Source organism: Lolium rigidum, chromosome 2 (assembly GCF_022539505.1).
Source record: "Lolium rigidum isolate FL_2022 chromosome 2, APGP_CSIRO_Lrig_0.1, whole genome shotgun sequence".
NCBI lineage: Eukaryota > Viridiplantae > Streptophyta > Magnoliopsida > Poales > Poaceae > Lolium > Lolium rigidum.
In genome coordinates, this window is record NC_061509.1 from 244000689 (window position 1) to 244011392 (window position 10704).

The following is a 10704-nucleotide window of genomic DNA, read 5'->3' on the forward strand; positions in this document are numbered from 1 at the left end:
CAAGCACTTCGGTGACATCATATCGTAAGAGTAGTTCTAGCTTTCCTTATTTTTTTCATTTCATTGTTCCTCTAAACCTTGACAATATTTTTCACCGTTTCGAAAAATATTCAACACGAAGAATTTAGAAGAAGGTGGCAGGGGAGTTATCGCGTTGGACGCAAATACAACATCGCTCGGGCAGTCTCGATACGGATGTTATCCATGGTGGCTCTTCGCGGCTATTCGGCGTGGTTGGAGGGGGGCATAAAGGCAATACGTATAAAATTTAAGGATCAATCCTCATATATTGTTAGAGGTCTTTCATTAAATTTTAAAGCATAGGGGTGCCATAACCCCAACTCTTACCCTAGCTCCACCCCTTACCATTAGAAGGGTTGTCAGTTCTTCATGAGTGGTGTTTCGAGATGTTCTATTGGGGTTCGTCTATTTTTTTGCTAATTAACTGGACACGTTTTCTTAATTAATGGATAAAACAAAGATCCTGCCTTCATTTCAAATAAATATCATTAAATCTAGTCCGTGAAGAGGACGGCTGTCACGGGTAGAGAAGTTTTCAGAATGGAGATTTACATCGGTGAATTTCTTTCTTTTTTGTAGAGGTGAAAACTTCTTCAGATATAAGAACTAATGGAGATCCGTAAATCCAAACGTGACCGGTGTTTTTTTGTTATCATCTAAAAACTACTGTTCAGATCGGTTGACACTATATGCCGACCATTTCGTGTTTTTTGTTTTGTTGTTTTCTTTTTCTATTTTCTGTTTTCTTTTCTTTTATGTTTCTTTTTATTTTCTTTTATGTTTATTTTTGTCTTAATATTTTTTTTCAAAAATCTTATTTCAAAATTGTGCATTCGAAAAAGTTTAAATTTAACAATATTTTAAATATAAAAATTTTAAATGGAGAAATGAGAAATGTTCATATATAAAAAAATGTTCAAATTTGAAAATATTTAAATTCCAAAAATTCTCAATCAAGAAAATGTTCAAAGTCTAAAAATGTTCAAATTAAAAAAATCAAAAAATGTTCAAATTAAAAAAATCAAAAAATGTTCAATCTAAAAAAATGTTCAATCTTGAAAAATGCTCAAATTTTAAAAATAATTCATTTAAAATTATTTGCATTTTTCAAAAAATTATTCAATCTCATAAATGTTCAAATTTGAAAAATATTCACTTCAAAAAATTGTTCCAATATTAAATTTGTTCAAAATTAAATATTCAAATCTAAAAATATTGAAATTTAAAAAATGTTCTAATATGAATATGGTTCATATTAAAAAAAGTAGTAGTTTTAAAAAATGTTTAAAAATTGAAACCGTTCAAAATGTTCATATTTTGGAAAAAATCACAAATAATGTTTTTTGAAAAATAGTTTGATTTTTAAAAAGAAAAATGTTAATACAAGAGAAACAGAAAATGTAATAGAATCATACCTGACTCGATGGGCCATGGCCCAGCTAACCCGACCTAGTCAATTGGGTTTGCGATGCCCCCGCACCAGCCGAACAGCCAGGTGAGCAAAAATTACTCCCCCTTCAGATCTGAGTGATGATAATCCTTCGGAGGCTCAAAACTTTCTAGCCTGCTGCTTCCTTGTGTGACACGTGTCCATTTTTAACAAAATATCTGACTTGGGCTTCCTCGCGGCAAAAAAAACACCCACTTTTTCTTCATTGAAGCAAAAAAAAACGGTTCGCCTAGAAATAATTTAAAAAAAAGACTCGCTGGAGACAGACCTCACCGGAGAATTCGCTGGAGACTCGCTGGAGACTTCGTTGGAGACTCGCCGGAGACTCATCGGAGACAAGCCGAAGACACGTCGGAGATCTCGTAGCAATAGATTTAAAGTAGCTGAACCACATAACATTTGTAGCTCAAAAAATATACAATTGTAGCATCGTGAACTAGTTCTCGCTGGCGCACCGCTGGCAGCATTGCAACTCCGGTTGACGCACTGTCACTTTCTTCTTGCAGCACACTGGTGGTAGCACCGTTGGTGATCATTTATAGCACCGTCGCTGACCTTTTGCATTACCGCACCTGGCAGTTTGCAGCACCGTCCTTGACTATTTACAACAGCATATGCCTTCCTTTGCAGCTCAGCGGCCCACCATTAGCAGGACCACCACTTACTCCTTGGGCTCCTTGCAGCACAAGCAACCGCTATTTGTAGCACTGCTGGCCGCCATTGGTAGCACATGCAACCACTATTTGTAGCACCGGCGGCCGCCGTTGGTAGCACACACAACCACCATTTTTGTAGCACAACCGTTGACCATTTGTAGCACCACCCATCTGAATTCGCAGCATCATCACTGACTTCGTAACAACATGGGTAAACTTAAGGTGGGGTACCCCATCCATGGCGGCGACCTTGGACACGCTTGAAGCCGCACGCGAGCAGCCACGCGGGTGGCTGGTTCATCTCCGGCATGCGCTAGATGGACTTGGCGAGGCGGACCGCGGACATGGAGCTTCTGGTGGAGGCATTGGCCATGGCTACTATGGCTGGCGTTTGTGAGCTTGGCCACCATACGGAGTTGGAGTCCATGTCGCACTCGCATAAGCGGAGCCGTCCCACCTACCTCGACAGCGCGGCCGGTGATCTGGAGAAACCGCCCCATGTTGGTCCGGCGACGCGTAACTAGAGTTGGTGTACTCGATGCTTGGTGGCGGGGACAGAGTTGGAAGGCGCGGCTTCGAAGTGCGTCAGCTGCCTGGCCGAGCAAGCCGACGGGGATGGCGTGATTCCGTCGGACGGCCACGCGCGCGCGGAGCCTCCGCCTGATAGACATCATTTTCCCTTATGTATAGAGACTGATGTGAAGAGGAATAAGTTAGGGTTGTCGATTTATTCATCAGTACAAAAGGGACCGGCTACGGGCAAGGGATTGCAGATGGACTCCACAGCCAGATGGACCATGAGATGATTCAGATGGTTGGGTGATGATTCAGACGCATCTTGTGTCGGCGTGCATGTGCAGTGCAAGCTAGCACACATGTCGTTCAAAGCTCGGTTAACGTAAGCATGGCCAAATAAAGGAGCTTCAGTGCATAAACATGCTGTTGCAGTGCCCAAATTGACACAGAACCACCGTATCGAGAAATAGTGTGATTCCGTTGATGCATGTGTAAATTTTTGGGAGACTATTACAGGTCCAATTGGTAGGATCTACAGTATATTCCACACCTCTGTAGGTCGGTAACAGGAGCACTAATTCGGTATGTTGAATTTAACCTTAGTGTTTTCAGTACCTAGCGCAGAGATATCTGACAAGAGTTGTAACTTCCTGACTAGCCTCGTGCCGGCCTGCTGGTCCATGATTCAAACAGAACATGGCCAATGAAAGAAACAGTTTACATATCCCCAAGAAATATCATCAGAATGCTACACCACATTTAGGCTTTAAAATTTAGACTAGTACTCATGTGCCAAGGAAATGATTGTCATTAGCTTGCATATACTATATATAATATATGACGCACAACAACAATCACTAGATGACTAGACATTCAAACGTGATTCAAAGATTGCTACTCCCTCATCCTCAAAATACATTGCATGTAAGAAAAAATATATGTATCTACAGTATCAAATCAATAATATTAGAAATATCAATATTTTTGCGTTAAAACGTGGCTTAAACTTCTGCGATATAGCAAATCGAAGCTTGGGAGGCGATCTCCAAATTCCAACAACGATATTTTTTTGAGAAATTTAATGAGAGTGTGACAGACTAGCTACTCGACAAGCCGCAGTGGCATTCCTCGGGAAAGAAGATGTGACTTCATCGTCGATCTCATGCCTTCACCGCCACCGTCATATCTAAAAGTGCACGACTATGAAAATTGTCTGAAATGAGTAGCTTAAAGATTATTTTCAAGACAACAATCCTCAGATGTTTATACTAAACATTTTTATTTACAAATCATTGGTCATGGAACGAATGCCAGCTCTCCATGACACAACCTTCGGAATTACAATTTTTACTAATAATTTGAATTATGTGTTGCACTTCCATGATACAACCTTCGAAAATACCATATCATATTCTTTTTATGCACTTCCTAATGTACATTAGCCTTAATGGAGTGTTTATGCTTTAGTGAAACTCCATTTTTCGAGAAAATTATATGTATTTTACCAGTTTAGTTTGAGACAATCTTAGTAATACTTTTTTGAACTAAATTCCATCCAAATATAACAAAATAAAAATAATAACATATAGCCATGTTTGTCCTTTCATGTATTGTAGTTGGTTTATATGTTTCCATGTCTATTTTAGTACTTCTTTTCAATTTCTCGGTGAATGGTACTAGCTAAAGTGCACGAATTAGAAAAATATCTGGATATAGGTTTCTATAGGTGTATCTACGTACATAATTCTACAGTGTACGAGGAGCAGACAAATTGTTCGTCCTTGAAACCCTTCATCTCGTTTCTCATTTCAATGCTTATCTCTTGCTTCTTTCATGGTAAAACATGTCAATTATGTTCAGAGGCTAAAATAGTTGACGAGTGCATCATGTGGTTTACAATTTGTAACACGTAATATATCAATTTAAGAATCCAAACTAGGGGAGCAATATTTGCTGTTCTTTTTTTAGATAACAACTGATGGAATTCATTGACGAAACCGATTACAAACGAAACAACTCCAAAAATAAAAGAAAGTACAATATGATCCCAGACTTTTGCAAGAATGACCTCACACCATACTTCCAAAACGCAATCAAACCATCGTTCTCGTCGTCACCAACCAAGTACAGAGACCGGATCCAGAAGCAGCGCATCTTCCAACACCATCGTATCACCGCCGCCGCCGTTGCCACACTGGGCTTTGAACACCGAAGGAGTGCCCACCCCGGAAGGTGAGAGCTAATAATCTTTTCTAGGCAGGCAGGAGATAGGGAAGAGCAAGCAGTACCTCCAAACGAACATCCCCAAGCAGTAGACCCAAACCACCAGCAGAACTCTCCACCATCAGGAAGGTTTAGGCGTCGACACGTCAAACCGCCTCCTCCCCTCGCCACCAAGGCCGGCCGTAAGAAGGTGCAAGACGCGGCAGCCGCACACCACCAGAAGAACACAAACGACCCTAAAAGGGAAGACGGTGGTGCCATCCCTTCCTCTCCCTCGCCACCACGGCCAGCCGAGGGGAAGACAACAGCATGAACACTCCTCCGACTCCCGAATAGAGTCACAAACTCCACGGCAGGGTCAAAAGTCGACCGTACCTAGGGAAACCACCCCTCCCCAGATCCGCATATCTGAGAAGATACCCGACCAGCAGCTCGCCGGCGCCGCCACAAGTGGCCTAGCCAAGATGGGGATCGAGCTCCAGCAACCTTATTCCGACGCGACGCCGCCTCCACCATTCCGACGAAGTCCCCTGAAACCCTAGATGAAATCAAGCTGAGCCTCAGCTATAGCTGAGCATTTCTCGGGCCGGGCCGGGCCTCGGGCCGGGCCGACCTCGGCCCGACGCTGAAAATCTCGGCCCAGGCCCGGCCCGGCCCGACCGTCGGGCCGAAAAAACGGGCCCAGGCCCGGCCCATCACATACAAAGCCCGTCGGGCCTCGGGCCGCGGGCCGGGCCGCTTCACTAAATTGCACAAAACGATGGCCCAGGCCCGGCCCATGCAGACCATCGGGCCAAAAAATCAGGCCCAGGCCCGGCCCGGAGGCATGGTCGGGTCGGGCTTGGCCCGGGAATTTCGGGCCGGGCCGGGCCGGGCCGATCGGGCCGGGTTGCCCATGGCCAGGTATAGCCTCAGCTACGAGAAAACCCTATCAAAATCGACCAACTACTCGTGTGGATGCTCAGGGAACGATATATCCCACCAATAGCTTAACATATAAGACTACTATATGCATTTACTATTTTATTACTGGTAGAGCTTGACAATGGGTAGTCAAACTACTGTAAGCACCTATACCGTATATCAAGGTGGGCATGCACATATACGGGTTAATTGGAAGGATCGTATCGGTTGTTCCAAGGCTAATTGGAAGGTACCCCAGATTAATAGGGGAAGACTTCGCGTACTCTCTAACGACTAACCTTTTGGATTTTTAAATCTCACTGGAAAATCATGGTCCTATATATTTGAAAGATGATTTTTTTCTCCATGAATCTAACAGTTTGATCTGGTTCTTTGCAAGGTTTTTATTAGATGGTCTGGTGGGAAGTATTGAGTTGTCTAATTATATTTGTTACTTTGAAACAACTTAAACTCTTTTGATTTTTTTACCTGTTTTCTTTTGCCAGCAGGCGAATGTGAACTAGATAGTTTTAGAAATAAGCGCTAACTTTATCTTTATCTAAAAAAAAAACCCTCCTGATATCCAGGCAGCCCGTGTAGCTGCAACCAAGAAGTTATTGTGCAGAAGTTGATTTCGCTGTAGTCTGTAGATAAAAGGCCTGCACTAGAAATACTAAGAGCAAGTCTAACAGGCCCCGTATATTTTCGCCCCGTATAACGCGTGTAGAGGGCCCTGTATCGGGTTTTCGCCGGCCGAAAACTCGGACGAGCTAGCAGACCCCGTATACCCACCCCGTAAAACAGAATGGTCTGCTAGCTCGTCCGAGTTGTCAACCCCTCAAAACAGGGTTTTTTGACAAATTGCATATTCACATAAAATAAATGTTTTACATCACACAATAATCGTCATAATTATTACAATAATGTTTTTCGGAAATGTCAACAAGAATTAAACAAATAAATAACAAATGTTTCACACATACAACAATAGAAAATGAATGTTTCACACATACAACAATGGGAAATGAATCTAATAAATTATTGGCCATGCAACTGCCAATGGTGATCAATCAAATCTTGGGTGAGCTGGTGATGAGTCTCGGCATTTTCAATGCCTCGATGAGCTGCAAGAAAAGCTTCAATCCGATCAGGGTTCCTCTCGGGCTGCACTCGGGTGCCAACATTGTCATAGAAACACGGCAAGTTCAAACCGCTTTCATCTTCAATGATCATGTTGTGAAGAATCACACAACATGTCATGACATCAACAAGATTTTCCTTGTCCCAAAACCTAGCAGGACCCCGGACAATTGCAAACCTTGCTTGCAAGACACCAAAAGCTCTCTCAATATCCTTGCGGCATGCCTCTTGATTTTTGGTGAAGCAAGCTTCCTTTCTTGTCAAAGCCATGTCCTTTTTCTCTTTTATGGACTTGACAAGGGTTGCATAGTTAGGGTAAATACCATCTGTGAGATAGTACCCCATGGTGTACTCATTGTTCATAACTTTGTAGTTACAAGGTGGAGATTCACCCCTAACTAGTCTTGCAAAACAAAGGGGATCTATTCAAGATGTTGATGTCGTTGAGTGTCCCCGGTAATCCAAAAAAAGCATGCCAAATCCATAAGTCTTGAGAGGCCACAGCTTCAAGAACAATGGTAGCATCTCGGCTTTTGCCACAATACATTCCATGCCATGCTTTTGGACAATTTTTCCATGTCCAATGCATGCAATCCAAACTACCAAGCATCCCCGGCCACCCCCTCTTTTCATTGATCTCCATGAGCCTTTTTGTATCATCCTCATTTGGAGCTCGGAGATACTGCTCTCCATACAACTTGATCACCATCTTGGCAAACATACGCACGCAATCCGTGGTTGTTTGCACACCAATGCGAAGGTACTCGTCGGTATAATCTGTCTGGTATACCGTATGCAATAACCCTCATGGCGGCGAAATTTTTTGATATGGGCTAAATCCCATGACTTGGGCAGCATTTCTTCTTTGCTTGAAATAATCGCAATTTGCCTCGCAATCTTTGACGATTCTCTCGAACAAAGACCTACGCATTCGGTACCGTCTACGGAAGAGGCGGGGAGGATAGGTCGGTACCTCGGCAAAATAATCTTGCATCGACTGTTCGTGGCCGAGCGCGCGGTTCCGCGGAATGCACATACGCCCCATCACGGATCCTTTCCGCTGATCCAGCAGCTTCAAGCGGTCCTCCGTTTGCTTCAAGCCGAACAGGAGCACCATCATCTCCGTCTCGTCGTCGTTGAGCAACTCGTCGATGTCGGAATCATCGGAATCCGACGACGACCAATCGGTCGACGTCGCCTCCAAATCCGCCATGTGCACATCCTCCGAAGCCATCTACAACGGGGTACCATACATCAGCCCGAAATCCGACCAATTTACCGGCGGCAACGAAGAAGAACGCGGCGGAATACTCACCGGCGACAAACGGCGGAGAAGACCACGGCTGGACGGCGGCGGCGCGCGTGGAGGGACGCGGAACTTCGGCCCGGGTGCGGCGGAGGTGCGGCCGGCGTCGGCGCAGCTCGGCGCGGCTCGGCGGACGGCGGAGGGGCGCGGATCTGACGGATTCCGGCGGCGGCGCGCGGGTGGCTGCGGCGGCGCGCGGGGGAAAATGGATGGGGACAACTGAAATATCCGCGCGCGCTTTCGGAATTGGGATAGTGGTTTCGCCCACTATCCCCGCTCTCACCCCGCACAAGTAGGGGGCGTCGACGACCCGCCCCGTAGTCGAAAACAGCAAAAATCGATGCGGGAGCCGTTTTTACGGGGCGTGCTAGACGGCCGGGTAGACGCGAAACCCTCAAATCGGCAGTTATTATACGGGTTTGCCCCTTTTACGGGATCTGTTAGACCTGCTCTAATCTGAGCTTCCTTAGAGCCATTCTGAGCCGTGATGATGTCGTTTTGACTCATCTTTGTTTTAGAAGATGGCCCCAGGCGCGGAGCCACAGCTAAACAAAGGTGTATAAATGTAGACCCAATACCTGGCCTAACTCTCTTCCAATATAGCTAGCCCAACAAGCAAAGTTCCATCGTAATCTTGGACTCTGTACACCCATTCCAGTAAATCTGGCTCCGCCAACTGTCCAAAATTACTTGTCGCAGATTTATCAAGATATGCATGAATATAGACGTGTTTTAGTGTATAAATACATGTGAATCTAGACAAATATGCGACTTCCAATTCAGGAAGGAGGGAGTACATATTTTAGCCCCTCAAATTGTGATCAAGCTCCACCGATGTTCTAAGTAGTAGTACCCCAGCACCGAGATATCTGATAAGAGTTGTAGCTAACTAGCAAATTCCCTTGCGCACTTGGCTGGTGTCTACGGGTCCACAATGCAAACAGAGCATGACCAACGAATAAACGACAGTTTATATATCCCCAGAGAAATCTCACCAGAGTGCAACAGCATATTCAGGCTTCGCAATTAACTATACTGACGGTACCGTAAGTTCATGTGATAGCTTACAAGGTTGCCAAGTGCTTCCATAGGACTTTCAAATCAGGGATTCAGGATGAACAGCAACAAGGATTGGGCACTCGGATCTGATTCAAATGTTCCTAGGTCCAAACGGCCACTTCATTATTACTATTTTACATAAACTCAAAGAATGCTTAGTAATACCTCAAAGAATAAAAATTGTAACTACAATAGCATACTCATGTGGGGATATTCACTTTGGCTCATAGGAGCATTTGCTCCCACTATGTGAATCTACATTTTGAAGTGTCAAAAAATTATAAAGTAAAATTTTTCATGTACATCTACACATTTTATGTTCGTGCACAAGTTTTCAAAAGAAACTAAAAAAAATTGTGGCTCCTGTAAAAAAGACAAATTTTGATGCTATAACACGACTACGTATACGACATTTTTTTGTCTTTTTTTACACGCCACATAAAATATTGTTTCTCCATAAAAACTTGTGCACTAACAAAGAATGTCAAGATGTACACCAAACAAATTATGTCAGAATTTTTTGACATTTTTAAGATTGTTTTTTAATTATTTTGTATAATGGGAGCATTTGCTCCTATGAGCCAAAACGCCACCTCCACTCATGTGGTCCTCTGGCATAATCTTTTCGAAAAACGCTTCGGCCCGTCCCTGTCGCTCCCCGCGGGCGACTGGGCGGGCGATTCCAACCCTAGCCCAGCAACTCCTCGCCCCTCCCTCTTCCGCCGCCGCCGCCGGCGTTAGCCGCCGGCCAAAGGCCGTGCGGTGCCGGCGGCGGCGGATCCCGGGATCCCACTCGCGAGGCGGAGGCGCGGGGCTCTCCCATCTTGGCGGCGGAGATCTGCAGCGACGAGCCGGCGGCTCCTCGCGCGGCGGGCCGGCGCGCCGCGGCGAGACGGCTCCTCGTGGTACAGGCGGCGGAGCTCGACGACACTGGCTTCTTCCTCGCGGGAGACGACAGCGGCGGCGCAGCTTCTTGTGGCAGGGCATCTTGGGCGACGGGGCGGCGGCCTCGGGTGGAGAGGCGGAGTCGGCTATGGCGGCTAGCGGCGTCCGTGGGTGCGCGCCGTCGTCCTTGGCCGCTCGGGCGGCAAGGCGGTGGTGGGTGGCGGTCGTGGCGGGGTGGCCGCTCCGGCGGCCTCTCACCAGATCTGAAGGTCAGCTCTTTCCTCTCACTTTAGCTCTCTTCTCCCCGGAGCTGGTAGTCGGATCCTGAGGGATCTGGGGACGGTTCGGGGGGCGGTGGTGTGAGACCGGGACCGGGGGAAACCCCTGGTTGGCTGGATTACCATGGCAGTGGCGACGTCCTGGGGCGCCGTTCTTCCTTTTGAGGCACTGTTGAGGTCCCAGGTTCTCCCCATCCCGGCCAGGTTCCCGGGTGAAAACCCAAAATCCTCTGGATTGGGCGACGTCGGCGCCTTGGGCGTCGATTC